The sequence below is a fragment of the Fukomys damarensis genome, unplaced genomic scaffold (genome assembly GCF_012274545.1).
Source record: "Fukomys damarensis isolate Sample0158 unplaced genomic scaffold, DMR_v1.0_HiC HiC_scaffold_16, whole genome shotgun sequence".
Taxonomy (NCBI): domain Eukaryota; kingdom Metazoa; phylum Chordata; class Mammalia; order Rodentia; family Bathyergidae; genus Fukomys; species Fukomys damarensis.
Window position 1 is genome coordinate 32830425 of NW_022900928.1, and position 23609 is coordinate 32854033.

Below are 23609 nucleotides of genomic sequence, written 5' to 3' on the forward strand. Positions count from 1 at the left end.
TTAGTTTAAAAGTCTCTATGAAATTATTTATATATGATAGAATCTAAAGAAAATAGAAATTTATTGAGACAAAATGATAGGCACCTTGAAAGCTTTCCTTAGCGGCACAGCGCCTACCTGGAAAGAGTGAGGTCCTGAGTTCAATCCCTGGTACAATAAATAAATAAATAAATAAATAAATAAATAAATAAATAAATAAAAATAAATTTAAAAAAGGAAAAAAGAAAGCTTTCCTTAAAGAAGTTGTTATTGTTATTGTTTAGATCTAAACTTTCCCCCATGTTTGCTTGTGTTCAGACATGAGATTTTTTGGAAGGTTATTGGATCATGGGGGTACTATACCTAATAGTGGATCAATCCATTGATGAGTTCATAGCTAAATGTGCTGTTAGGGGATGGGACCTATTTGGAAGAGGTGTGTCATCAACAGTGTCTTTAGAAGTTATATATTTATCTTTAAATGCTTGCTTTTTCTCTAATTCCTGACTGCCATGGGTTGAGCAACTTTCCTCTGCCATGCCCTTCTATGATGCTTTTTCTGCTATGGTGAGCTAATTGATCATGGACTGAGTTTCCTCAAACCATGAGTCAACTTAAATTTCTTTCCTTTAAGTTGTGAATGTTAGGTATTTTGTCCTCATGTTGCAAAACTAGTAGAGATAATTAGGTCAAGAAGTGAGGTTTTACTATAACTGTACCTGACCATGTAAATCAAAAGCCTTCAGAATTCGTTTGTGGAAGGAGATTGGAAAGGTTTGGAGATGCCATATAGGGAAACCTTAGAATGCAGTCAGCAAAGATTTATGAGAGATGCTAGTGGGAGACCAGAGGACCAGAATGCTGATATAAATTTGGACAGTAAAGGCAACGCTCATGAAATTTCAGATGAGAATGCAGACTCTATTGGAAACTGGACTAGAGGTCATGCAAATTTCATTGTGGCAAAGAATTTATCTTTATTTTGTCCATGTCCTAAAATTTTTGCATAGCTGAATTTTAAAGTGGCAGACTAATCTGGTAGAAGTAATTTCAAGGTAACCTAATGTTTAGGTTATGGCATAACTATTATTGGTTGCTTTTAGCCAGATCTACATTGAGAGGTAGAAGCGAAACATTTACTTTGGCCAGACAGGAAGTGCATACCAAGTTGGGTCCAAGGAGAATGTGGATGTTGAAAAGATTAACATTAAAAATAAGCCAAGTATTTTGTATGAGGACACAATAAAAGATGCATAAGAAAGGTGGTCTGGACATTTCCTGAGAGCATTTCAGAAAATAGCCAGATCACAGCCATCACAAGCTCAGGTTGTAAAAAGATAATTCATTTGAAAGACTTTGCCTTCAGTAGAGAGTGCCATCTGGACTCCTGAAGCGGTTCCCCAGGTTCATCCATCTAAGCGCTAATGAGGCTCCAAAGGGGCTTTGCCACTTCTTCCACTGGCAGCAAATTTTGACACTGTCCATATAATTTTGGTTTTACTGGTATTCAGAATGCAAGAGATGTAGAGTCAGAGAGGTTCCCACCAAAGGTCTTAAAGAAAGACCTTGGAGGCCAGGCAATATACCCAAGAGAGTGGTGCAGAGAACCTGAAAATGAAACAGAAACCCAGGAAGACTGAGATGCCAGAAATGTGAATCATCTGCTGAGAAGTCACAGACATAAAGTTTAGCTAGCCCAAGAGAAAGCTACAATTATGCAATCAGCAAGGCCAAAGAGTTGGGGCTACCCAAAACTTCTGGAGTTCAGCTCTGGCCAAAACTTCCCCTCATTACTGACATAGAGGTATAGGATTTAATGTTTGCCCTACTGAGTTTCAGTTTCGCCTACATCTACCCCCACCCCTACAACTCCTTTCTTATAAAAGGGATGGTTGCCTTTTATCATTGTGTGATGGAAATATTGAAGTTTCTTTTAGATTTTTCCAAATGGTTCACAGCTAAGAGTTTGCCTTGAGTCTCAGAGGAGACTTTTCAATGATGCTGAGGGTGTTAAAATGTTGTTTCTATCCCCAGTACAAAAAAAAAAAAAAAAAAAAAAAAAAAAAACAGAATGTTTTAATTTAGACCTAAAATGACCTTGAGAAAAGTCACGCATGTTCAGGGAGGGGCTTTTGGAAGATGATTGGATCGCGGGGATGCTACACTCATCAATGAATTCATTTACTGACAAATAATAGCTAAAAGTATTGTTAGGAGGTGGGATCTGGTTGGAAGTGGTGTGTCACTGGGGGCGTTCCTTTAGAAGGTAGCTCTCAGTCCCTGGCTCCTCCCTTTGTTCTGCTTCCTAGTTGTCATAGGTTGAGCTTTCATCCAGCATGCACTTTCACCAGTCTGTTTCTGACTTGGAGCTAGCTAATCATGGAGAGAATTCTCCCAAACCGTGAGCCAAATTAGACCTTTTCTCTTTAAGTGGCAGACATCACATATTTTGTCTGTGGGGCCTGAATGTGAACTATTTCAGGATCTCATTTGCTGTCTGGCCACTCGCAGATGATAGGTATATTATTTTTATTTTACAGATAGAGGAATAAAGGCTGAACCATATCATGCCATATCATTTTTCCAGAAAAACGACTGGAGAGAAAGCGTGGCCGATTTCTAATATCAGCAGATTTCTAAAATAACCCAATGATGGAGATTTTAATTTTTTGTTTTTCATTTTTCTCCCTTTGAAACTTTTCACTATGAACAAAATCAATACTAGCTAAATAAAAAATTAAATAAGATGACCCATTTCGGAATCCTTAGCATAAAGCTTGGCACATCAATTTTATCTCATTCTTTATTCATCTTTGTATCCATCACAGCATGCAGCACCTACACTGCTAATAAAGAGCTAATAAACTAGGTTCCACTCAATTGTATTAACAATTCTACTAAAGATTACCTTAATATTATATCCTCCAAATAATAAATATACAACTAGGCATTATATGCACATGGGACAGCCTGGTTAAAATATGTCTCATTAAAATGAGTTTAAGACTTTGGCTACCCATTCAAGGTATAATATCTCATACTTATCAAGGTCTTACTATGCAAAATATACTATGCTTTGTGCTTTAAGCCACCACAATTTTAGTCATGCCAACAACTTTATGAGGTGAACAGTATTATTATCCCCAGTAACCAAAAGATAAATAATGTACCCAAGGTTACCTGACCAATAAATGGAAGAACCAAAATTCATCATAGATGTGGTCTGATTCCAAACTTCTCCTTTAAAATCCTTATGCTACACTATAAGGTTAAGCCTTATTGCCATTTATTTGCAAGCATTTCTAATTTCAAATATATTCTAAATCATTGAGTACCTGATATTTATCAGAAACTTTGATTCATCTTGTTTTATCCAAGACGATAAAGTCTACTTCACTAGGTCTTTTTACATAAACAGAAAGTTAAACTATATGCCTACATTCTTGTGGTAAGGGCCAGGGCTTGGATTTAAAACCACTTCTATTCTAAGAGTCTCCCGGTTTTTGCTGCCGCATGCTGCCTATATTTGTGCAGGGATGTAAAGTTCCAGAACGCTCCACATATACAGCAGATCCTTAAACACACCAGTAATAGAATGCCAAGTCAAATGCAAGCACTAGATTTGCCTCTAGCAAAATTTAGCTTTTGCTTAGCATGGAAAACCTTGCAGAGTCTGTAAAAGAAGCACTAGTCTCCTCAGAATAAGTTCATTTGTCTCCAGTCTCCAAGGTTCCTGTCCACTGCCTGGTCCACCTCAGAATTTGCTGCCTGCTGAGCATGCCTGTTTCACTACAATAGGCAAATGGACTTTTCAGAAGAGAGCACAGTGGTGCTTTGCTTCACTATTTATATGCAACACATCCCTGACCCAGCAAATGGACCTGAATTTCAACTACGATTTATAGACCCTGGTCCTGCTGGGCTGAAACAGAAGATAAATAGACCCTCAGGAAGTTATTTGTTGGTGATTTGATGCTGGACATGGATGTTCATGTCCCTGTCTAAGCTCACAATCTTATGCCACAACTATGAAGCCTCCAAGGAAACCAGTGGGCTATGCCTGGGAGGATGCTGGTTGAATGGATTGGGCAGAAGCTGTCAGGGAAGGAACTCAAGCAGACACTGCTCAAGGTGGGTGAATCATGCTTATTATCTGTCCAGTAACTTTTCTGTTGGATTCTCCTGTGATAAAGAGTATAATTTCAATCTCACCCAGAGAGTTCCTGAGGCCACCTGGATCTGGCAGAGTACCTGGGGGCTGGTGAGATGGGATAGAGAAGTATGATCTAGAATTTCTCTGGGTATTCTGGAGCTGCTTACTAGAGAAACCCTAAGCCCACATAGTTACCCTCTGTCTTATGGCTGGCATCTGGCTCAGTTCCTAACTTTCACTTTGGGGCTGGGAATAGGGCCCCATTTTGTTTGTAGTCATGCCCTGCTTGACCAAATTAGCATTTTTCTTTGGGGAGGTCCTCAGAAAAGCATTCTACTCCAAGCCAGGCTGACAACTTCTGCCAAAGTGAGCTTTTCACTTGCTACAGATACTCCTGCTGGCTTATAAACTCCTCACTGCCAAGTCCCACCCCAAATAACCAAGGCCACTCCAGTTCTGTATGTTGCTCTTTCAAGTATTGATTTGCTACATCCTGGTGGGTCCACTTTTAAATTTCTAGTTGTTCCTTTGTGTAGTCTTTTTGTATATATTTCTTTCTTATTCTGTCTTTTTTTATTTCCTGTCACACTTTTTCATCGAAGACCAAATTTTTCTTGAAGTTGAGCCTATAAAAACTTCCTAAGTATGTTATGGGAAAAACACTTTTATAACTTATGAATGTAGATTATACTCCCAGTTATAGCCACTTATGTAGCAGTGTGGCAAAATGTTATCTTGAATTCAGACTGTCTGGGTTTTAGTTCTGGTTTTACAAAAATGAACTGGTACATGACTTGGTACATTACTTCTTCCTCTTGTTATATGGGGCAATAATACTAAACTATGTCTCAGAATTATTATGAATGTAAATAAATAAATAAATAAAAAGCACTTAAAAAGGTCTGGAACACACTAAATGCTCAGTACATACTATGATTATGTGTCAGTAACAAAATAATGAGGCACATGGGAAATAGTGTTCACATTTAATATTTTTACTAGTATTTTGTGATAGGGAATACATAGGAATACGTTTTCTTTAAAATGATTAATACAGGTTAGATTTAAAAAAATATTAAACACCTCATTGTTACAACTAGATGCTACATTTTCAGTCTTTACTCAGTACCTAGACTTTCTTTTCTCTCCACCTGCAATCCTCTGATAAGATGTAGTATGTTTGACAATTGGTATAACCATATCTAGTTGCCATTCAGATGGAGAACACATCACGAACCTTTCTTATTTCTGTATCTGTACCAGGATCTGTGCTTCTTGAAGTGTGTTCATTGAGCTCTGGCCTTCCTACTGTTCCTATCATGTTGGATCCATATATGACATTTTTTGTTGTAGATTCCTGTTCAGCAATTCAGATATCCATTGAGACTGACAGAATTGAGCCATCCTCAATAGAAAAATGATTGAGAACCACCATTTAGCTAAGAGAATGGCCTTCAGAGTGGATTGGTACAAGTCACACTGTGAAGCACACTGCCCCACCTCAGAACATGAGTCTCCCACCCAACCCCCCTGTCTATTAAGCTTATGCGCATTCTGTTTCACCAAGAAAGAGGAACGGCAATTATTTTTAAGGTAGAATGACTAAAGTTTCTTGTTTTATGGAGAATTGCTCTGAGATATTTATTTATTCAACGAAAGTCAGTTGTTGAATAAATGGATATACAGTGGCGGAGCATACAAAAGGGGAGAGATATACTGATTGAATACTCACACAAATAAATATACAGAAATAGTTCATGCTAAGGGTCATGCAAGAAATGTATAGCACACTGTCAAAGATAGAGGGAGACAGGCAGGCAGACAGATAGAAAGTACGTAGTCACGAGCTTGTGTTAATAAATCCTGCACATGAATCCTAAATCCATGTTACGATTCTGCCCTCTAAAAATTCATGTGGATTTCTAAACTCTAGTAACTCAGAATACAGTTGCTTTTGGAGAAAATAGCTTTAAAGAGGTGACTAAATTAAATGATGTCTAATCCAATATGACTGGTTTACTTACCAAAAAGATGAAATTGTGAAAAACACCGTCAACAGACACATGCACATGCAAAGAGGTGACGGCATGAACAGTCATCTGTGAGCCAAGGAGACAGGCCCCACAAGAAATGCAACTCACTAATGTATTGATCTTGGTCTTTTAACTTCCATACTGGAAGAAAATATATTTCTGTCACTGAAGCCCCCCGATCTGAGGTATGTTTTATGGCAGCCCAGGCAGCCTAATACTTTCCATCACTTAGTAGCAGTTTGAACTGTGAAAGTGAATTACCTGAGTCCAACTTTAGAAATAATATCTGCCTTGAAGATCTTAAGTATTAAAATAAGATCCTGTAAAAGGGTATAACGACCATAGTTTCTGGTATGTAGAAGACTCTCAGTACAGGTTACCTATATTTTCCATCATACCAACACATTTTTTTGAGAAACAGTAGTATTAACAATGATAAATATTTGCCGTTAGATGTTGGGAAACAGTTTTCCATAGTTCTGTCTTTTTCTGTACAACTTTTAAGAGAAGCTATAACTGCTGTTTGTTATCATTTTCCACTGCCTTTTGTAAAGATGTATATAGAAAACAGCCTTAGAAGAGAAACAACATGTTTCTATCTGCAGAAAAAGGCAGACCTACCTAACTGTCTATAGTAAAAGATGCCAGTTCCCTAATCTCAAGGATACTCTCTTATAACATAACTCACTACACACAGAGACATCCATCTGAGCTCATCTGTATTACCTAGCTCTATGAAAATTTGCAGCCAGGGGAACTCTTTCATATTGGCTGAAGTTTGTGCTGCCTGCTGAGCAGGGAGTAATAAAGGCCTTTGTCTCTGACCCAGGAGACTTGTGTCTTCTCCTGGCAGCAATGCACCTAAGCAGGATGACTTGCCAGCTTTTGAGTATGGTAACATTTTAAACTATACTGGTTTACAACATTGCATTTATAGTTTCATAATTCCACCATGAATTTAAACCAGATTGCATATTGGGAGCTTCACAAGCCACCTGTTGAAGCATTCGAGTTTTTGTCCAGGCACTGATAAGTCTGGAGGCACTTTTAACCCTTCACTCCCTCAACAGGGACTCTGACTGCATTTTGATTTTCACACATTGAAACTACTATTAAGAAGGACAAAAGGGGGACATTTCAAGGTAGGAAAGGTCATAATGACATATTTTAGAGGCCTTCTGGCAACAAATGGAGGCTTATTTTTCTGGGCAACCTAATTAAAAGCTTGATGGCACTCTAATTTAAAATTTAACTCATCTAAAGAGGAAGCACAAAACTAGTAACAGATGCTCCTTGTTCTTGATATAATGTACTAAAATTTTCCTTAGCCTATAGGTAAGAACTGAGAGAAATGGCAAACATGGTGCTATGCAGCATTTCTCTTTCTCCAGTGGTACCAGGAGCTCTTTGAGGAGACTGACTGGCTGCATGATGTATTGAGAACATAAACTTTATGATCTTATGAATTTGCAATTGAACTTACAATTCAGCAATTTTGTATTTGTAATTAAGCCTTTGATCGCTCTCAGTCAGTTTCCTTATGTGCAAAATAAGGCTAATCTTAGCTACTGTGCAGTTTGTGTGAAAATTGATATAATGTGAATTAAGTATCAATAAATAATTACTGTCTCGGACTTCCTTGGTTTGTGTGTGGGACAAGTGTATGTGTGACACTTCATAGGTTACTTAAGTTCTGTGAGCCTGCATTTCTTAACAAATAGGGTTAATAATAGGTATAATTTTGGACTGGTGTAATTTCATGAGCACTTGAGTTACTTGACTTGGTGTCTGGAGGCTCAGGGATGTGAAAGCTCCACTTTCTCAATCAGTCTCATATTTTCTTTCTACTTTTTCATCCCTCCCATTATCTTACATTGACATTTCCACAATCTTAATTCCTATATTAAATTAGTCTTCAGTTCACAATAATTGCATGAGTTCCTATTTTGTTTTTTCTTTGTATTACACAAAATGGAGATACAAAAGAAATGTACCTGGGGGTCTGATTCCCCAAATAGAAAGACCCAATTCAAAAATGGGCATCTGAAATGAACAAACATTTCTCAGACAAAGTAGCAAATAAACATATGAAAAAATGTGCAGCATCACTGGTCATTCGAAAGATGCAGATGAAAACAACACTGAAATTTACCTCACCCCAAAAAGAATGGCTGCTATCCAGAAATAAGAACCAAGATACATCATGTAAAGGCACAAGATCCCACTGATGAATTAACTATACTTTATGCCTCAAAAGTACCAATAAACTCAATGAAAAAAATAGAAATCAACCAGTAACAAATGCTGGCAGCGTTGTGGGAAGAAATGAACACTTTTTCATTGTTGGTGGGAGTGTAGACTGGTGCAACCACTATGGAAATCAAAATGGAGATACCTCACATGACTAAGATTAGAGGTCCCATTCGACCCAGCTATTCCCTTACTGGGTATCCTCCCAAAAGAATTAAAAGAATCATACCACAGAGATATATGCTCACCCATATTTATAGTGGCACAGTTTGTAATAGATAAAACTTGGAAACAGCCCAACTGCCTATCAACTGGAGATTGGATAATGAAGATATGTGTTTTAAAAAATAAAATAGAGTATTAGTCACAAAGAATGAGAAACTAGAGACATTTATAGCTAAGTTGATGCACACTGAGTCTGCACTCTTAAGTGAAATTAATAATACACACATGTGTAAATATTGAATAGTTTCTCTGCTGTGAAAAACTAAAAGCACAAATAAGGATCAAAATGTAGAACTGATAATATGTAATAGGAAGAACAGGTCTAAAGGGGAAGGGGAAGTGGGAGGGGTAAGGGAAAGGTAAGAAGGGAAAAGAAAGAATATGAGTAAAGGAAAAACATGGAAACAAATTCTTTGTAAATAGGGAAGGGTTGAGGGGGTAAAGGGGGAGCAAGGGAATGGGGAAAAAATAAGAACCAAGACCTGTCACGTAAAAGTACAAGATCCCAATGATGAATGTAACTGTACTGTGTACTTAAATTGTACCAGTAAACTTAAAAAAAAAAAGGAAATGAAAGAAATATACCAAAATGGGCTTTTTTTCCAAAAAAGAAAAGTGATACTTAATTAATTCAGCAACAATGCAAATCTATAAAGTACCTAAACTTCATTGAAAATAATTTTCAGTCAGCAGAAATAAGGCCTGGGTTCAAGTCCTGAATTTTTTGTTAATCTACAAATTATTTTCCACAAGTTCTTTAATATTTGTAAGCCTGTTTCATCATCTGCAAATATAAGTAAAAATTGGAATAATACCTGGTACCAAATATGCAGATAATTAGGGAAAGAACATTCTAGGAAGAGCAAGAATGCATCAAAAGCCCCAAGTGAGGGGGAGACTGCAAGTTCAAGTTAGAGTGGCAAATCCAGAATGGTTAGACAGGGACTGTGGAAAAAACAATCTCAGAAGGTAGAGTGTATCTGGGAGGCAAGGGCTGGTGTATGTAAGATGTTGTCTATCATATATGAGTTCACAGTGAGAGTTTCACATGGCAGAGGGCCCAGAAGTGAAGAAGTGAAGGGCTTGTAGATCAGTTACAGAGAATCAAGATCTGAAACAGATGAGTCTGGCTTTAACTAGGGTTGTAAGATGTGGTCAAATTCTGAATATACGTTATTGGCTAAACCAGTAGAATTTGTGGATGACTGGACATGGGATGGGAACAAAAGAGGTGAGACAAGTATGGCTGCTGGAATTTTGGCCTGAGACACTGAAAAGGGGCAAAGCAAGTTTGGTGGTAATGCAGGTATAATTTGGTATACTCAAAATCCAAGATGATTTCGTGACTTTAGGATGGGGATATTGCATAAGTGGTTGGGTTTATGCATGCAGAATTGAAGAGAGAGGACTGAGCAAGAGATTTGAATTTGACAGTCATTGGCTATAGATGTCATTTAAAATTGAGATCCAGTGAGGCCATGGAAGGATACAGTACAGAGAAATAAGAGCTTCTAGGCAGCAGCTCTGTAAGCGACAAAGATTCCAGAAGGGGGACCCAGAAAAAGTGTAGGATTATAGGAGACCATGCAGAAGAATGAAGGGTTTGAGTTCAATTTCCATGAATGTCAAGAACTAAGATCACTAAACTGAGTACATGTCCTCTACCTTCCCCTTGGGCCAGGTGCTTTGGTTCCATTCCCTTAGTGCTCACAAAGTACTGGCAAGCAAGGCGCAGTTAACTCATTTAGCAGCAGAGGAACTAAGACTCAAAGACATTAAATATGTAGCATAACTGTCCATGAATACACAATAGGAAATGGAGGAAAAAGAATCTAAAATTAAATCCATTTTTTTCTTCTTTGAAGATGAAGAACGAAAAAGAGGGGACCATGGTTCCTGTGTTTCCAGAGACTGGTGTTTTGGCATTCATATTTCAGATATCCTGTGTGGCATGTTTACATCTTGGGTCTAACTTCAGCCTCACAACATGCCCCACAGTCAGAATGATGAGCTCTGTGTTTCTAGTGAGGCAACGGAGATTTTGAGAGGTTCAGTAACCCACCTGAGGCCTCAGTGAGTGGAGTCAATACGGAAACACAGGCCTCTGTGGCAACCAAGCAGATTTACCATTTTTCCTTCCCCGGCTGGGTGCATAGAGAAATAGGATTGTAAAGCTCCCTCTGCATCCTGGCTGGGAGATACGGACTGCACCAGGCGCCAGTGGAGGTGTCTGAGTAAGCCAAACTCTGCCATTCGTTCCTCCCTTTCCTTTGCTCACTCACAGCTCTGACTCTTCTAGAAATTGTTCCTCATGTTCGTGGCCCCTGAACACCTGCAGCAAGACAGAAACTATGTCTTATCTTCGAGCACTTTGAGACAGCTGATTTGCTAATTGGGACAAGCACTATGATTTCGTGTCACCTACGTTATGTGATATTCACAACCCAAATTAGAGATCTGAGACACAGGGCTAGCATGGGAAGAGGGATGTGCTCTTACCTATCATGATACATGATATGGAGTTTCCTGTGGGGATGGGAAGCAAAGGAAAGTGACTCTGTGACTACTACTTAGAGATCAGCTACTAGTTCCAGACTACTATGAGTGAACATGTGGGCATGAGACAAGCGAAATGAGAAAAACAGATTATAATCCTCAAGTTACCAGCGAAGAAAGTAGTGCCTCTCTACCTGTGGTTTCACACGCCAATGTCAATTACCCACAGTCAACTGTGGTCTAAAAACACTAACGAGAAAATTCTAGAGATAATTTCTAAGTTTGGCACGACACACCTTTATTAGTAGTCTAATGAACTGTGGTACCAATCTGCTCTCCAGGTTCGTGTAACCCCTCTCTCCAGCAAATCAATGCTGTATGCTATACATGACACTTGCCCTTTGGTCACTTACAAGCCCTCTCCGTCACAGCTGTGCAGCAGTATCCTGGTGCGTGCCTTCTAGCAGCTCTTATTTTACTTAATAATGGCTCAAAAGTGCAAGAGTAGTGATGCTGGCAATTCTGATATGCCAAAGAGAAGCTGTAAAGTGCTTCCTTTCAGTGAAAAGGTGAAAGGTCTCAACTTACTAAGACAAAAAAATATTCATATGCTGAATTTGCTAAGACCTATGGTAGGAACAAATCTTCTATCCGTGAAATTGTAAGAAAGGAAAAAAGAAATTCAGTTTTGCTGTCACACCTCAAACTCTAAAGTTATGGCCACAATGCATAATAAGTGCTTGGTTAAGATGGAAACGACGTTAAATCTGTGTATGTACACAGAGGAAAGAGCACACACATAGCACAGATGAGGGTGGACTGCGATAAGTGAGGAAAAGTTGAGTGAAACACATTTTTCAAGGTTGCATGAGTAGTAAGTGGCAGACTAAGGGGCTAGATGCAGTTCTTCCTAAAAGTCCATGCCCTGGAGCAGGATTATTTTCATTTTATTTAAATTTATTTTTCTCTTAATAGTGAATAAATGGGATATAAAGAAGCTGATGTTCTCAGGATCTATCATAGTGATAGAAGCATTTTAGGAAGAATTAGAAAGAACTGAAAGGCTCTTCACAGCTAAACTTTTCTGATAGTTTTATGCAGAGAAATTGAAGAATTTTGGACAAATGTGGACTCTGAGAGGCCTGGGCAGGAAGCTCGTTTTTTTCATTCTTATTTTAATGCCTTCAATTCTTAATTTCCCCATATGAAAATTTCTCCCATATGGCAATGAAACAGACCTTACCTCATGGGGTGGTTATGAAGATTAAATGAAGTAATGCATAAAAGGCACTTAGCATAACGCCCAACAACAAAGAAGGGCTCCATCAATGGTAGCTATTTTTATTTTTTAATAAAGCAGGTTGTTTGTTTTACCAGATTAAAGGGTCCAGAAAGGATTTTCTTCCAAGGCTGCTCCCAGCAACTGCAGCAGAAAGAAGGGTAACATTATTACTGGCCCCTGGGGTTGCCTTTTGGGCTGCCACATCCTGGTGATTCCAACCTCAAGAAGGCATTGAGAAACGAAAAGGCAGAAACTGAGAGGATGCCAGGGATGTGGAAGTCATACGGATTAGTCTGCGCCTCTCCTTTGACAGACTTTGGAGCCGAGGGCCCAGGGGAACGTATTTATGTTCCCTGCTTGTTGGTGACATAGTAACATAGAACCCAAGCCTTCCAATCCTCAGATTTGTGCTTTGCTTATATCATTTAATGTTACAGTTGCTGAAATTGCTGACAATAGAACATCAAATGGAAGATCTGCCCTCTCTGTTTTCTACACCTTGTTTTATAATTCCTCATTTTGGAACACAACAATAGAACAGAAAATTCTGAATCTGGAGGCTTCACTTGATTTCATTTGTGGTAAATGCAAGGCATAAATAAGCACAGCAACTTAAAAACAAACCTCCTGATGGGGCTATAGTATTTTTATTTAGCTTGCTTTTCTTCTCTTCCCCACCCGAAGGATGAAGTAGATGCTAACCTTAACTGCACTGGAACAGACAGATACACACTGAAGCTGAAGGTGCTGTGTACTGTAAACTCTCTCCAGATTTCCCGAGGCCATGTAAGTGAAGGCGTGATGAGAAAGGCTATACATAACAAACAAAAGCAAGTTTCAGGGGTGGTTTCAATTTATTCATTCATCTGCTCATTCCTTTATTCAGCAAAAAGTGACGATTTACTTTGTGCTAAGTTCAGTGCTAAGCACTGGAGAACTAGATAGGGATAGGACTTGGCCTCTGTCTCTGGGACTGTCACAGACTAGTAGGGGTAGAAACGTTTCCTAAACCTGTAGTAAGGCCTATGCTCGGGAAGCCCCAGGACCCACCTAGCCTAAAGGGAAAGGGGCAGTGTCTAGAGGAGGTCACCTATGAAGGGCACTTATGAACATGGACTAAAATTGCACTGATCTGACATGATATAGACCTGAGATAATTCAGATGCTAATCTGAAGCTACAGAGAGATTATGCAGGGAAATTTAAAGGGATTTTCAGCTTTGGGTTCTCGTCTTGGCTTTAACATCCATTATACAACTGGCCTGAGTCAACTTAATTTTCCTTTCTGCATCCTATGTTTATAATTTTTTAAATTAAAGATTCCTTCTTCTAGATTGTGACTAACCCCCCTTTTCAAGTTACTGAAATTTTGTGGGTTTGCTAGAGCCTATCTTCCTAGAGGTCAGAATCCTGCCTTATTTATGTTTGCATTCCCAGGGTCTGGCATAACTCAACACTCTAACCTGTATTTGAAGAGTACAGTAGTACCTTGGTTTTCATTGTTAATTGGTTCCAGGAGACGCTACAAAGCATCAAAAATGACCAGTACCAAAGAAATTGTTTTGCCTGGAAAGAGTAGTAAGTCATGAGGAATTGACTTTGACAAGTTCTAGCTTGCAATAAGGAGTATAAAACAACAGTACCAGGGAAAAATTTTTCTGTCAAAATTCATTGAGTACCAAATTCAACAAGTTTCAAAGTAGCTGAGTATCAAGTTACTACTGCACAACAGTATTTTTAAATATAATTCCTTAAACTGAGTCAATGAGTAAAAAGGATGAATAAAACATGATGTTATAAAATGGAAATTTAAAATAATGTCTTTAGCAGTAGACTCTATGACTTCTGAAAGCTTGTGAAAGTTTTGTATTAAGTGAAGAGGAGCAGCACATTCTCAATAAGGGGTGCTGTTGGCAGGTGTAAGGACAGCAGTAGAAAAAAAAAAAAGGTAGAATAAGCCTACATCCAACATCTACCACTGAAGATCTGAAATAATAATTGATCAAATTTTCTTGGAGACTGCAGCTCGAAGATTTTCAGGACAATAACAAGTTTAACAAGAACAAAGGTAATTGGTGAACATTTCATATTTGAGATAAGAAATAAGAAAGTGCCAGAAGCAAAGGTTTTTATCCCAGCAAGATTAAACAAGAAAAAAAAAGGACGGGATGAAAGGGGAAGGGAAAGTGAAAAGAATTAAGATGCATTATGTACATGTGTCAATTCCCCATAATGAATCTAATCATTATGTACTGTGAACATGCACTGATAAGAAAAAAGTTTAAATAAATAAAAGGGTTGGACTGAAGGGGCAAATCATACAGCAACAATTGTTGAGAAGAGGCTCAAAACAGAGCTCCTGACCAGATTTTCAAAGGACCAAAAGCTGCAGAGTGACTTGCATGATTTTCTAGGGTGCCTCCTTCTCTGGGTCTGACAAGGGCATGGATGTCAGCCTCCAATGCCCAAAAATTCCTTTTTCTCTGGGGATGAGAGGTTCTTGTTTATGACAACTCCTTCTTTGTGAGCAGTAAGTTGGCAAGGTTGTCGTAGCTAGGAAGTAGGCAGTTATTATTATTGTAGTCATTTTCATAATCATCACCATCATCATTTTATTATCAGATTTCCATTACTGTAGCAAAATACCTGAGACAAACAACTTGAAGGAGTGAAGGTTTATTTTGGCACATAGTTTCAGATATTTCAGATGATAGTAGCATGACCCTGCTGCTTTGGATACATCCAAACATGACACATCCTTGCAGGCATGTGCATCAGAGGATGCCTGTTTACTCATGGTAGCAAGAAGGAGACACACACACACACACACACACACACACACACACACACAGAGAGAGAGAGAGAGAGAGAGAGAGAGAGAGAGAGAGAGAGAATCTCATTGACCTAACTTTTTTCCACTGGTTCCATTTACCATACCTGGGCTACTTCAGCACATGTGCCTTTGAGGAGGTATTCAAGGTCTAACCTGCAGTAGTCATTTTCAGAGTTGCTTTCCAAAGGTTGGGAACAAAGAATGGGCAGTGGTCAGTGAGTTCAGAGAATCTAATGTATTTGTTTGCTCAAGTATTTGCCAGCAGAGAGATCTAGGAAGCTACCCTTAAAATTCTCAATCATCCCAAATACTTTTCTGTGAAGTTGTTAAACCAACAAAAGGTTATTTTAGGAGGAAAGATGATTATTAAACAGAGCCTGGCTGACAGGAAGTGCTGAATTAAGGGCATCTGATATTTGATCTGAGCCAGCTTTTCTGTGGAGGACTGCATGTGCACATGATGAGGTGGGACAGAAAATGGGGATGACAAGGAAACAACAAGCCTAAGTTAGGCCGTCAGAGAAGGACGGAGAGGTCCTGTGAGAAGACGAAGATGGGGTTCCCAGGTTGCGCAGTAGTCACTCTGCTAAGTCGTGCTGCTCTGAAAGGATGTGGAGCTCCAAGATTTAAGCAAAGACAAACAGTTGAGAACCCAGTGCTAGATGGCTGGGTCTAGGGCTCCAGGATGCTGCTGCTGTTTCCCCTATGGGCACCATGAGCACTCACACGGCACTATTTGCACAGCACTGGCTGCCTTGCTGTGTGCAGGTCTCTGAGCCATTGTTTCACTTCATCCTTACCATAATGCCTTTGAGGTACGTCCTGTTCTGATTGCCGTTTGACGGAACAGAAAACTGACTTTCAGAATGTTTGATTTTCTACATCACTGGTAAATATATTAAGTGTCAAAGGCAGGACTCTCAAATGGCTGCGACTGTACCTTTAAACCTGACTCTAGTCTCCACGGCAGCAGCACCTGGTACTTCTCAGGTGAGTTGTGATGTGCTGAGACAGGGTAAAGGCTGGCTGCTATCAAACTATCACTATCTGTACCATAAGGTGTAATATAATTTCCTATAAAATCAGGGGCACTGCACTTTACAGCTCTAGAGGGCACAGACACTTCATAGTTACATAGTGGAATATTATTTTTCAACAGTTTCCTGGTAAATGTCAGAAAGGACATCATTTGCTCTGGTTTCTTTTTTTCTTTTTTTTCTGTGTTAGGCACCTGTACTTAAGGTACCAGAAATGCATGATGGATTTAAGGATTCTGTTATGAGAAGCTGTACTACACCATGGTCTCTTCTTCATTCCAGCGACAGCTAATTGGCCACATAGGACTGGCTGACTTAATGACAGCCATAGTATGGAAGCCTGTGGTGAAGACCAGTGATACAGTGAGACGATCCCTCTCTTGGGGAATTCACATTCTGGGAGGGAGGGAGGGAAGGAAGCAGGGGGAAGCAAAGGAGGAGGAAGACAGGGAGAAAGGGGAGAGGGAAAGAGAGAGAATGACAATGATATTTGATTATCTGTGACCAAATAGTTTAGAGACATAAAAAATGATCCCATCACCACTTTGGTGCCATAGGTGAGTTTGCTGGGCCAAAGTTAAGCTCAGATTTCTCTGAAGAGTTCTCCTCTTCTCCTTTAGATTAATGTTCTTGAAACTCAAGTCTCCAGATGTCTCCTTTTTGTTCTTTGTTACTTGCTCTCATTTTAGCCTCAGCCTTAGACTGGAGAACTCAAAGTCTTCCTTGCGTCTCATGCATAACCCAGCCTTCCAGAGACAGCACGGTCCATATAAAGTGGGATTCAGATGTCTACATTAATAAGGTTTCTTTATTTGACTTTTGTCCCCACTTAGCTCTCCCCTGATGAGTTCAAGGAAGATAGAAAACATGGTGTTCCAAGATTCTTTTTCTAAGACAAATGGAGGCACACGTAGGTTAGTTCACTTATAGAGACACACTTGATATTAGGCAAAATGGCTCCCTACTCCTTTGCTCCTTGATAGTATGCTGTGGCTTCTCCCACTAAAGTGGCCTGTCTTCCTCATCTTATCTTTAACAAAACTCTAAGGAGAAAACAAATGTATGCATTCTTGTTCCTGAAATTAGCAGATTCATTTCCATGGGGTCTATCCTTCTGAAGGTCCATCTTTCCTTCTCACTATAGTTTTTTCTGTCATCATCAGACTGCATGATCAAATGCCTCCTTCAGCATGGTGAGGAACCTGTAGAGGAACCCAAGGTGGCCCAGTTAGGCCCTTAGCTTCTTGTACTAACTTTTGTCATTGGTACAGAATAACCAATGTAGATTCTTCTTAGGTGATAATCATTGCCATATGTCCCACTTTGCCAATCCATTCAGCCAAATACTCAGTAAATATGTGCTTTTGGTTGGATGTGGTGGCAGGTACTGAGAACACAGGTGCAATAAAATGGAGATGAAGCTGCTTTCTGTGACAGAAGAACAGGATTTATCTGCTGAAGAAAGGATGTATGTAAAGAAAAGGAAAAGCCAAGGTGGAGGTGAGAGCTGTGCCCTGCAGCCTGAGCTAGGCTTCTCCCCAGGACCCTGTGAAGCTAGAAGCCATATGAGGGCTGGAATGAATGTTTTATGTGTGGAAACTGGGGAAGGAGGCTGATGCTTAGCAAAGCAGCAAGACAGCACTAACCTTGAACGACATGGAATGGGAAGAAAGGAGCCCTCTCCAGACTGCACTTTCAAAGAAAAGGGGAGCCTCAGCCAGTCTACTCAACTGGTGACCCGGGAGACCCACCAGACATTTGAACAGATCAGACCTGGCCAGATCTCTGCAGCAAAGGTGAGCACGGTGAGAAGCGAAGGCCCCAGGACAGGCCATGTACCTCTGCCTGGCAAGCACTGTGCAGGACAAGTGACAAGGCAGCTGCACCGAGGATGACTGGAAAGAGAATGGGAGTGGCATTGTGTAAAACTGGGAAGACAAGAGAATGAAGAGACACTGGGAGCTTGTCATGTGTCCACAAAGTGGGACACAAGGAAGTACAGGGAGAAGGTGGCTATGGAGGTGGACATGATGGTGCCTGGTAATGGGACTTAAAGACGAACAGGGGGGCAGTACCGACAGCTTAGGATAACAATTTTGAGTTTCTAGCCAGATGAAGTCATGTGCTGAAAATGTAAACTATCCTATGTTTCGGGCTGAAGAAATTCAGTCCAAGGGAAGCATTGAAGCTTTGAGGTATAATGGACCAAGTGACTGGGAGAAGTGAGCAGAAATCCTAACTGTGCGAGGACACCCAGACTGGTCCCTGCTAGGAGCCAAGCAGAGGTGGGAGGACTAATGTGAGCCCCTCTTCCATGCAGCAACCCCTGCTCCAACTCACCAGCCCAAAAAGGTGGCAGCAGTTTGGGGTCATTAGTCTCAGGGATTTAAGATCCATCTTTGAAGACCCAAATGGAAACTATAGCCATAGATGAATAAAATATAGATTTAAAAAAATGGATCAGTGAAGTTCAAACTCAGAATGAAGCAGCACTGCTTGCTTTGCTGGAAAAGACTGGTTACAACATGGTTCAAGAAAATGGACAGAAAATGTTTGGTGGCCCTCGTCCAGGTTGGGAGCGTCCACTTCCACCTAGAGGCTGTGAAGTTTTTGTAGGAAAAGTACCTCATGGTATGTATGAAGATGAATTAGTCACTGTTCTTAAAAGAGCTGGGGAGATGTATGAATTCTGACACATGATGGAATTTAGTGGTGAAAACAGATTATGCTTTTGAGATGTGCACTATAAAAGCAGAAGCCCAGTCGGGCATCAGAATTCTTAATAATTGTGAGATTCGACCAGAGAAGTTTATTGGTGTATGTGTAAGCTTGGGTAACTGCAGATTATTTACTGCAGCTATTCCAAAGGAAAAGAAGAAATATGTGATGAAATGAAGAAAGTATAGGAGGAGTTGTAGATGTCATTGTTTATCCTGGTGCAACTGATTGGACCAAAAATCATGGCTCTGCTTTTCTAGAGTATGACCATCACAGAGCTGCCATGATAGGCAGGAGAAAATTAGTCCAGCAGTATTCCAGCTGTGGGGCCACATTTTTCAGGTGAGTCAGGCTGATCCCAAGGAAGAGGTTGAAGAGAAAACCAGGTGAAGAGTTAAAGGTCTATGTGAGAAATTTAACGATCTCAATTACAGAGGCAACAATTAAAGCACAGTTCGACAATTCGAAAAATTCAAACCTGGTGCAGTTGAACGAGTGAAAAAGCTTTCGTTCATTTTTTCAATGGAGAAGATGCAGAGGCTGCTATGATTGCTATGGATGGGAAAAATGCATCGAGGGAGCAAGTACTGAGGCACTGCTGGCAAGATGAGTAAATAAACACTCGGTGACAGGGTCTCAGTGGCTGGATTGGCCTCAATTCTGAAAACTGACTGTGCATGCTAACAATGAAGAGGGCTGCCCCAAGACCTAGGCAAGCCACCAGCTCTTACTGTTCATCTCAATGGGCAGCATAGCCCCACTGAAATCGGAAGATGCATTTATCCTTTTTTTTTTTCTGGAACAAAGCTTACTGCAATTAGTATGTATTCTTTAAAATCAATCATTCTAATTCTGCAGTAATGCATTTGGATTATTACTACAACCACAATGAAGGGGCACCACCAGAATATTATTTATATTCAATAAACAGTCAGGATGGGAAAGTACTCTTGGTATACAAAGTAGTTGTCCCTGTTATTGCAAATGGATCCCAAAATTACTTTATGCTGGGCAAATTCTATACTACATTAGAAGATGCAAAAGAACTGGTAGCCCAGTTTACTTCATTTGGAGGGCAGCACAATCTCTTCAGCCTGGACTCATACAGAAAAATTTGAACACAATAAGCATATCCTTTCTGACCTTGCTTGAATTTATTCTCTTGCAATTGATCTTATTCCTATTGGCTAAACATAAGTCCCAAGATAATGGTAAGTTAATGCTTATGCATTATAGGCCTTATTTATGACACCAGGACAATATTAAAGAGAATATAACCCTCTACCTATACATTAAATTATCTAGTTCCTCTCCTTCCATTCTTAGAAACACTCTAACTTTTATAAGTAACTGTTTTATAGTTATTGTCATACCTTTGACTTTATACTAAAGAACATAGTTGAGTTTTTGAAAGTACAGGATTTAATAATTTGGTCTTTAATATATGCACATGTAATTATTACAGTGAATGAAGAAGGAAATTATGGGTGCATATGATAAATGTATACTGGGGAACAATATTTTAAATATAATTATTTTTAATACTTCAGTTTAACTTTGGATGTTTTTCTATACTATAAGTTGACAACAGTTTCTTCAAGTTTATTTTATAAAGGTGATCCATTTTACTGTTTTGTGATACTAGTAGGACATTAAGTTGGTATGTGGAGTTATTTAAATGTTTATATATAAGTATTTAAATAATGAAATATCGGAAGTTGGTTTATGCCAAATGTTTCTAAAGTACAAGAATAAATATTTAAGTTGGTTTGCTGCCTAAGACAGTTTTTTTTAAAGCAACTGTGAATTGACATTTTTAAAATCTTTTTTTTTGTTTTGTTTTGTTTTGTTTTCCTGAACTATCTGTTTGTGTTAGAACCTAATTTAAAAGAAGCTTCTTTGGGGCTGCGGATTTGGCCAGAGTTTGATCCCTAGTACCAAATAAATAAATAACAGAAGCCTGTTTGTGGAACAAGAGAAATCAGAGATTTTTTTCTACATTAAAAAAAAAAAAATCCAAGAGTGCATTCCGAAGTTTTATATCAGTGAAGGAAAACACTAATATTTTACTTGATAAAACAGGGTTTGCATTGCACTGAACTTGGGAAGTAATTTTTACTCCCACTATAGGATCATCAGGATTTTGAATGTCAAAATATTATGTCAAAATGTGATTATAGTTTCAGGGCTTTGTTTCTTTGAATTGAATTAGTGCCCATAAAGATGTACAGTGTAATTGTTCATGTATTTATTTAGACTACAGTTTCTGTCATAGCTCAATAGTGTTCACCATTAGGGCTACCTTCTTTTCTGAGAGTCCCACTGAACTTCCTTATACTTCAGAGTCTTATTATCCAAGGTACTCTTCATCACCAACAGTATTACTTGCTAATGGCAGCTGTGTTGGACAATGACCACGTATCTCCAACCAGGCCTCATTTTACAGAAAAACTGCAACATTAGTATGAAAGTTATTTATGTTAAGCACACAAATTGTTTTATTTGAGAATTGGTTTCCATATTTGGCTTTTAAAATAATATTTTCCACCATACTGACTCTAAGGTATAATTCAGAATAACAGAGTAGTAGAATTTATAAAAATTCAATGTTTGAAAAGTTAGTGGTTTAGCAAACTGCTATTTCTTTTCAAACTTTTAGACTTTTCTTGTAATTCTTGAGTGTGCGAGAAATCCCAGGAGCTTGACATTTTTTGTGTAAGTACTTTGCAAAATATTCACAAATATTAAGCCACTTGAAAACAATAGTCCTACAATAGTTAGATAACCAAAGATTACTATTTTTATTGGATATTGGAATGATTCTGTATTAGGTGGAAAGAAATGAAGAGACCAAAAGATTAAGAGGCAGAATTTATGCAATACTAAAGACAATACAATCTACAATTGTGATCCTTGAAAATAGGTCTAAATATTTTAGTTAATAATTGTTACAGAAATAAATGCTAATTTTACCATTAACATATATTTAAGGTTTCTGTCCTATGTTTCATTTGTGGTTTTGATATTTACATTTGAATATAAAGTGTTATGGCTTTTAAGTGATGAAAACATCTATCGTTTAATTCTTATACTTCAATTTGAATTCTTGAAATTAAGTGCATAAAAAGAAAAGAAATCCTGATGCCCCCATCACAGGTCCTACTGAGGATACCCACAGCTGGTACAGATGGCCATCGGACTGCTCTTTGGACTAGTGCCTAAGCTTCACATGGTGCAGGCCAGTGGCTTATGAATGCTTTATTGGACCACAGGATTATTATGGAGTATATGCTTTCATGGGACATGAGTTCTCTTACTGAGACAGGGAGGATCATCTAGAGCTTTCTCTCCCCATCTGGAGTTACAGAATATGGAAGCCACCTTTCTCCTGCCCCACAGCCATGTTCTGAGTCATACATTTACTTAGGGATCTATTATGTGCCATACTTGGGGGCAAAGACTTTCTTATCCATTAATTCCCTTACTCCTCTCAATGGCCCTCAATGGTTATAAATACAGTTCCTTACCACTCTTATCTCTGGGCCATTAGATGTAGCCAGATGGCGGGTGAATTTGTTTAATAATGGGTGAGAAAAACAAAGTTCGAACTCAGGAAAATGTAATGCTTCACATTTCTTGATTAGCACCAAAGCAAGTTTGAAGATTAAGTAGTTCTGAGTCTAGTAAAAGAAAGGACAACAAATGTTTTTGCCTTGCAGGCTGTCACTGACTAGAGGGGAGACAGGCATGCAGATACATAATTGCACTGTACCACTGTAACCCTTACAATTCCAGAGACAGGTACTAACCCAGTTCTATATTAGAAAGTCGAGGCACAGAGAGGTTAGTTACTATCCTTGAGTCACATAGCTAGAAAGTGGAGAGCAGATTCCAATCACTTGGCTCCTGATCACAGCACAGCTCTATTCTCTGACCTAGAGTTGATGAGAAGTCATTCCCTACTCCACGACCGTTAGCTCTCAGACTGTAATTCTCAGCTGGGGTGACTTTTCCTCTGGTGACATTTGACAATGTCCGGAGATACATGTCGAATGGGAGACAGGGTGCTACTGGAATTTAGTCAGAAGTTAGGATTGATGTGAAATAGGCAATGAGGCACAGAACAGTTGCCAAAGCAAAGGATGACCCACCCCAAAACATCAACGGCACCGTGGCGGAGAAACCCTGCTCTAGGTGAGCACCTCTGACACAGCTCTGAGGGTGGCTCGTCAGATCTGCTTGATGGGGAGCTTCTTTGTGCCTAGCACAGAGCTGGAATTCAGTGAGGATCTGTAAATGTATGTGGGACCCAGAAATATATGAATGAATAAATAAATTATGCAATTTGGGTTATCTGTATCGTACGATTCTGGCCATTATTCATTCATTCCTAGAGGAAAGATTTTTTTAAAATGATTTGCAGAATGAGCTAGAAATCACTGTTCCCAAGCTCCTATCCACTAGGAGAGGAGGCTGAGAAGCAGAAATGACTAAGGCCCAAGGCAGAAAGGAGAGGTGAGGAGAGCGTATCCTGCGGTGGGGAGGCGATGAAGATAACCCAGAGATCAGTGCAAGTAAGGCAGTGCGTTGAGAGCTATCAGGCA

At 39.3% G+C, this 23609-nt stretch overlaps 1 pseudogene; it reads left to right on the top strand.

Moving 5' to 3' along the window:
• Positions 1 to 18399: 18399 nt before the first annotated feature.
• On the top strand, positions 18400 to 20123 carry LOC104871380 (annotated as a pseudogene).
• Positions 20124 to 23609: the final 3486 nt, after the last annotated feature.